This window comes from Diabrotica virgifera, chromosome 3 (assembly GCF_917563875.1).
Source record: "Diabrotica virgifera virgifera chromosome 3, PGI_DIABVI_V3a".
Lineage (NCBI taxonomy): Eukaryota > Metazoa > Arthropoda > Insecta > Coleoptera > Chrysomelidae > Diabrotica > Diabrotica virgifera.
Window position 1 is genome coordinate 178,983,422 of NC_065445.1, and position 7,831 is coordinate 178,991,252.

The 7,831-nt window shown below is 31.9% G+C and overlaps 1 long non-coding RNA gene across 1 annotated transcript; it reads left to right on the top strand.

Moving 5' to 3' along the window:
* The first annotated feature begins 1,166 nt into the window (after positions 1-1,166).
* Positions 1,167-5,224, top strand: LOC126882245 (uncharacterized). Its single transcript, XR_007697240.1, has 2 exons — positions 1,167-3,441; positions 5,054-5,224. It is a non-coding gene; the product is annotated as an uncharacterized LOC126882245 (long non-coding RNA).
* The last annotated feature ends 2,607 nt before the right edge of the window (positions 5,225-7,831 follow it).

The window sequence follows — 7,831 nt, forward strand, 5'->3', positions numbered from 1 at the left end:
GTTCGTGTATGCAGGCTCACTCATTACAATAGTGAGCAATATGAGATATAACATATTATAGTATAAGTCTCTGTGCATGACCAGATTAACATGTTTGGTGCCCATCTCGAACAAGCTCCACTTGGCTGGTACCACATAGTTAAATCATTTATTTAGTTACACAGTACTACTCACATAACTTATGTGTCGTCAGTACCTTCCGTAAAACCTTCGTGATGCTACCCATACGTCATGGCCACTGAATGTGTTAAAGCTTGTTAATGTAGGAGAGTTATACTAAAATATATATCTTATATTATATTGCCTTAAATAGAAAAAATATCTTATTTAAATTGTATCCATGTAAGTTTTGATTTAATGAAATAAACCTTTTAATCAAAAAAGTGTTGTTTACTTGTGTACACCCAGCAATATCCTGATCATAGATAAATAATATAGTATACCCTATTCCACGAACATACACCTGTTTTGGTTTACTTCGACAACGAATATTTTACTGTGCAAAATAAGAAGAACGAAAGTAAATTGCAAATTACATTGTTGTTTATTGGAATAATTATTAGCGTCATTTACTTTCGTACTTCTTATGTTGCACAGTAAAATATTCGTTGTCGAAGTAATCCAAAACAGGCGTATGTTCGTGGAATGGCCCATATTACCGGATCCTGATATGCAGACGCCAATAGGGCTTTTCATCGATTGTCATTTGTTTCGAGCTTCGGTCAAGTGTCACATAATATTAATATATCTACGTCATACGTCTTTGGTTTGTATCATTGGCAATGTATATATTGGCAACATATGACATAGATATATTAATATTAGACAACACATGACAGAAGCTCGAAACAAATGACAGTGAAAAGCCCTATATCATGTAAATACAAGTCATAAAGATGTCTTTCTACGGTTAAAATTTCACAGCCTAGACATCATTTATGTAACTTCTTAAAGCCGTCACAAAATGACTGCAATAAGAAAATATAATTTATTAACTCGCCTTGCCCCCAGGCAAAGTAAAGGTGCTAGGCCACTAAGAATGTTTTTTTTTTATTTTGCGGCTTTAGCGCTTAGCTATTTAGCCAGATACATGATGAGAATTAATACTATTATAATGCATATTAAAACTAATTTAAATTACTAGTAATTTTATTAATATTCTGAATAATTATGTAACCACTTAATACTAAAATAAAAAAGTGTCCATCTATACTATCCCAACACATTTTCACCTTTGAAATCGTAAATTTCCATTCCCATTAAAAAATAATTTGTACTGTATAAGTATATTTCTTTTGAGCTTCATTTTTTTTTAAATACTGCAACATGAGTTTTAAATTATGACACAGTACAATACTTGTTTCAATATTTACATGTAAATAAAATAATCCTAATTACTTGTAAAAGTAAGGTTATAAATTTAAGAATACAGAACTCTCTTTTAAAACCAAAGTGGCATTAGACTAATTTTAAAATTCCCGCTAAAAGGAAAAAGGTAAATCTGGCAACAGTGCCGTCGTTTGCCGGACATTTAATCTCTCCCGGCATGATTTGAGTATTCTGCTATAAATGCATTGTTACCAACTTTCGCTTGCATGTGTTTCCCCCCTTTCCTCTGAGAGGCATACCACGCAACGAAGGTGTAGAACGTCGTTAACGACACGTAACAATTTATGTATTTGTGTTTAAGTGCAAATCCACATTGAATTTAATTTTAGTTCCTTTAAGTTATTTTAACCGTTTTTTAACTAACGTTTTCAACGAATGTTCGGAGGTACTATAGTATGCGGTCTACCTCGAGAGTGCGATCTACCTGAAGGATTTGCACAAAATAATGAAATGCGAGGAAACTCCTGTAGAAAAAATATTTATTCACAAGTAATAACCATTTGGAGCAACATAATTTATTTGAAAAGATAATGCGCATACTCTGAGAAAAGATTATGATGATATTTGCATAAAAGTTATGCCAATATTAATTCTTATGATTTATGCGTTTTATTTACTTTGTAATAGTTATTCCCTAACAACACACAACATTCCAGGAATGTACTACCAAAGTTCTGTCAATATTTGAATGTCCTGGACATTTAGGGAACATTCGGTGAACATCTGATTAAATTATTCCTGGAATGTTACCATAAGACATTCTGTGAACATACTACCAATGTTCCTATATTTTAAGTTGCCAAATAATAAATACGTGTAACAGATATAACATTACTTATAACAGAAACGTGCAAAAACGAAGAGAGGCATTTATAATTATTATTCTTTTGCGTTCATTTTCAAATTCACGGCGCATGTATTTGTGCATGGTGCTTAGAGAGGGCATCACGTGACTAAAAACAACCAACGACCTCACTTCGGACTTCGGCCATCTTGACATGCATCTTGGCCTTGGCCACCTTGCCGTGCGTGATCGTTGTTTGTTTTATTTGTGCTTTTTAAGAATATTTTTTTAATTCGGATACTTTTATAATAACTTTAATAGCATTATTAACATAGTGCATAAAATCAGTTGGAGTAGCAGAAGCAATGTAGATAAAAAATCTGCAGGAATAACGTTTCAAAGGTTAGTATGCAAATATGTAAACAAAGGCATGCCCCTATTTCAGAAAATATCCATTTATTATTTTAATAATTGCGAATAAGCCACAAACTTGCTTATTCCTAACTAAAATAGTAAATAGAGATAATAACAAAAAGATTATTTGTAAAATTAAAATAATTCTTTTTGCGTTTTTGCTAATGTATGCGTTTACAAACAGGATGGTAGACCACACACACACACACACACTATAATAGTACCAACTAATGAATACACAGTATGAATAGTATAGTCGGTTCGCTAAACTTAGTCTCAGACACAACTAGTTAGTGATTTTAGCAGTGGTGTCATGGCAAAATTAGCAGTGCGGGAACGCACTGCTAATTTTTGTTTACAAAACCTAAATTCTCTATTATTTTTTTTCTTTTCTTAACCAGTGCGGGAACGGCGTTCCCACACGATGACACCACTGGATTTTAGTAAATAATTTTGCCAATTTGGTAAAATTGGCAAAAAAATAATAACTAAATAGTTAGTAATTTTGGCAAAATTGGCCAAAAACAAAAAATTACCTACTAAAATCACTAGCCAGTTGTGTCTAGGGAAACGACTATACTAATAAACAATTTCTAAGCTGTTTTATAATATTTTGTGAGTTCATTAATCATATTTTTTATTTAAAACTAAAATTTGTTAATAATGCTTAGTAATGCATATATTTTGTATTTTTAGCTTTCCAGAAGATCCTGCTAAGAAGGCATGAAGTATAGATCAGATTTGTTAATAGAGCAGTATGCTCAAAACATTTTTTAGAAAAAGATATTGACAGAACTTCACTTTCAACTGTTCGTTTGAGAGACTGTGCTGTTCCAATAGCTTATATCACACAGGTAATATGCTTAACCCAATTAATAATACAGTCCGTACAATATACAGTTGGAAAAATTAAAGAATAGGGCTTTTCATTTACAGTCATTAGTTTCGAGCTTCTGTCATATGTCGTATAATCCGTGTTGTATTAATATTATACACAGATTATACAACGTGACAGAAGCTCGAAACAAATGACAATCGATGAAAAGGGCTTTGTTAATTGTCATTTGTTTCGAGCTTCTGTCATGTGTCACATATATTAATATATCTACGTCATACGTCTTTGGTTTGTATCATTGGTTATATCAATAACGTATGACGTAGATATAAATATTATGTGACACATGACAGAAGCTCGAAACAAATGACTGAATGAAAAGCCCTATAACCATGAACGATCACATCAATCACTTATTTTGTATTTGCTGTCTTTTTCTATAAATCACAAACGTTTGTTATAGAAAAAGATAGCAAATACAAAATAAGTGATTGATGTGATCGTTCATGGGTATAGGGCTTTTCATTCACTGTCATTTGTTTCGAGCTTCTGTCATGTGTCACATAATATTAATATATCTACGACATACGTTATTGGTATATACAATAATACAAACCAAAGACATATGACGTATATATATTAATATTATGTGACACATGACAGAAGCTCGAAACAAATGACAATCGATGAAAAGCCCTATTCTTTCATTTTTCCGACTGTAGATACCGTTGCTCTTCATTATCTACATCAGAGATCTAAGTTGACATTGTTGCCCAATTACAAAAAATTTTTGAATTCATTTTAGGTCCAATATATCACATAGTTATTGCGAAGTAGATTATACAACAAAACAGATTAATACAGTAGAACTCCGATTATCCGTGTGCAGATTATCCGGGCTGCGGATTATCCGTGCTATGATTTTCTATTACTCAAATTGAATTTTTGAGGTTTTATCAAAATCGCGTTACCGTAAATCACTCAATGGAAACTATACGCTAAGAGGGAGACTCATAATGAAAGATTTATTTTTTCTATTATCTTTTGACGGTAGGTACATATATTATGTATATACGTACATGTATTATATTATGAGAAATAAATGTTCGGATTATCCGTGCTTTTCAATTATCCGTGCCCACGTCCGGTCCCGTGAAACACGGATAATCGGGGTTCTACTGTATTGAATGTAAATAAATAAAAACATCAGAAATAGAAAACAAGAATTAAGTTATAATCTTAAGTTAAAGTAAATAATAAAAACAATAAATATAATAAAACAAAATACTTATTTGTTTGTGAAAAAGCTATTTGTGGCATTTTTGTAATTACTGTAACTATTTTAATGGGGAAATAAGCCACAATTTACTTGAAAAAATAACTTTATTATGGTTTCTACTTCCACATCGGACGTCGTTGTCAAAATACAAAATGTTTTATTATTTTATTTATTAAATATTATTTATTATTTATTTAAATATTATTTAATTTATTTATTTAGAAGATCGAGGCCCTCTAAGGGCTGTAGCACCGAGATGATGATGATAATGCATAGTATTACCTGTAAATATTTCTTCTGGTTGTTAATTGTAAATGATAGAAAAATTACCATTTATTTTATTTTCTTTTAGAATCAGCTGAGAGAAGTGGTCTACAAAAAACCAGGAAGGAAATGGAATATGTGGCTACGAAAGGCAAAAGAAAGGTTTACAAAGCAAATGTGACACATTTTTTTATAGGAATATCAGTAAATTACATTAAAAAAATGTATGAAAAGATTGCAATAAAAATGTTTATATTTATCAAGGATGTATTATTTGGTGTGGCCACATATCGTCAGTGATGTGACAATACCTCCTATCTGTTTTTTCATGAGATTTCTAAGATAGACTAAAAACTTGTTTGGGCCACTTCCTGTTTTCATATATTTTTGACTTGTTTTGCAGTAAATTTAACTATCTATTTAATACAAAACAAGTCAGAACTTACGTATGAAAACAGGAGGTGACCTTAAAAAATGTTTTTCGTCTCCTGCAAACCTCATGAAAAAAGATATAGGAGGTATTGTCACATCACTGACGATATATTTCAGAGAATGTGTAAAAAATATACTGTGAATGTTCAAAGAACGTTCGTAGACATTCATGGAATGTTCTAACAAGACATTCAGTCTAAAAAATATACTGTGAATGTCCAAAGAACATTCATGGAATGTTCCAACATTCATGGAATGTCCCAACAAGACATTCAGTCTAAAAAATATACTGTGAATGTCCAAAGAACATTCGTATACATTCATGGAATGTTCCAACAAGACATTCAGCCTAAAACATATACTGTGAATATCCAAAGAACATTCGTAGACATTCATGGAATGTTCCAACAGAACATTCTAAGAATATTTAAAATGCTGACACAGCACTTTCCTGGGACTTTCCAGGGACATTCGTGTGCATTTGGGGACATTCCAGGAATGTTTTCAATGTCCTGTGAGTATCTTCTAGGAACATTCCTGGAATGTTTTGTGTTATTAGGGTAATAGTGTCGCATGTACGGAGGTTGTTCGCCACGGAGGGGAAATGCCGTTCCCTGGGATACCTCATAAATAAATGTTTCCCTGAATTAATATGTTGCACATACAGTTAATACCACCAAAAAAAATTCAAAAATAAAAAAAAATTTTCAATATATGTCTTGTTTCCACAATTTGCCTCTATGTTTCTCGAAAGTTATGTACTTTAATTCGTTCCCTATCAAACAAACTCCTTCCCTGGTTCTCCTTATAACAAACGATACTGTAGACATCTCCTAACCAATATTTTTTTGCTTCTATTTGCGGCCAAAATCTTAGTAGATATGCATCGCCCCAAGAATAGTACAATATCGGTACTTACAAATACTGGAGCCTTTTCATACTGCAACTCACAGCTTTTAATACTTGTATTTGCACTACTTTTCACAACAATACAATCTTCTTTCACCGTTTTTATTAAAAACAAAACTATTGGCACTCCGTTTTGATTCGATCTTTTTTCGCTTGAAGTCAAACAGCAGCTGAGTTCCTCTTTCGATTCAAAAATCATTCCCGTCTGTCCATCCCTTCCACAATTTTTGTTAACCAATCAAATCATTCTTTCTTTCTCATTCAAACAAACAAACCAAATTCTCAAAACTAAAATAATTTTCAATTCTCATAGTTGTGTACAGATCATGCCAGGCAACGGCCTTATACTTTCTACTAATACCCCTTAATGACCTGTTTCGTGCTAACAGAAATTAATCCTTGAAAAAAAACAGGTAGATATATTTTAATGCAATATATTATTTACTTAAGGTCATCGGTACATAATTCGCAAATATTTTACGGGTATCCCTAATTTTTCTGGCTTTACACGGCAAATTACGTGTAGTAAAATTCACACTGGTATGGATATGTAAACATTACTAGAATGTCATTCTACGTGAAAATGTCATCATTAATTTAAAGAGATGGCTTTTGAATGTTCTTGGATAACTGTTATTTTTATAATTGCAAATTATTAATTCAATTAATAAATGTGATAATTTTTCACTAACTATGTATTCAGTGATTGTAATAATTATTTATATTTACAACAAAAACTAATACTCAATCGAGAAAAGAGGAAAAGTGTTTAAGTGATTTTTTAATAATATATTGTTACTATGGAACGCTTAAACTTGCATTTTGAACATCTTTAACAACAAAATACTTGGATCACAGAATATATTATCCTGATGTATTCTCTGCTTGGATCTTCCACAAATAATACACAATATAAATATCTTTTTATTAAGTTCACGTCTTAAATCAATTATTTATCAAATACACTATACATATATCAATGTTATTTAAGCAACAACTCAAAATATTCCCGATGCCACGTCAAATATTTAAAATTGTCACTGTCTGTTTGACAGTATGCTGACAATATTCTATTCGACTGAGTGCGTTGTATGACAAAGATAGATTTGGAAATATTACCACGGACATTGTGTTCATTTTTTTCGAATCCTGAAAAAACCAATAAATATTTTTGAAAAATTTAAACGCAGAATGAAAGACTGTATTATTACCGAGGGCCGAAAGTCGGTCGACAGCGCTAAACAGGCTCAGGCCGAAAGGCATATACATAGAATTTGCTTTATACAAGTAGTCAATTTGAAACTTCTTGAAACATTGAAGTTAAAAACTTCGCGCTTCAACGTTACTTGAGAAAGGGGACTGTGTAATTACCATAGCACGTGATATGGGTGTTTCAAGCGATTAAATTTATCAATTGAAACGGTCGGAGGCGTTATAACCTTCCGGAACTATTCTGGAAAGAAAACCTAGTTCTGGAGCCCCAAAAAACATCACCTAAGACTGACCTCATCATCAGCAAGTAGTA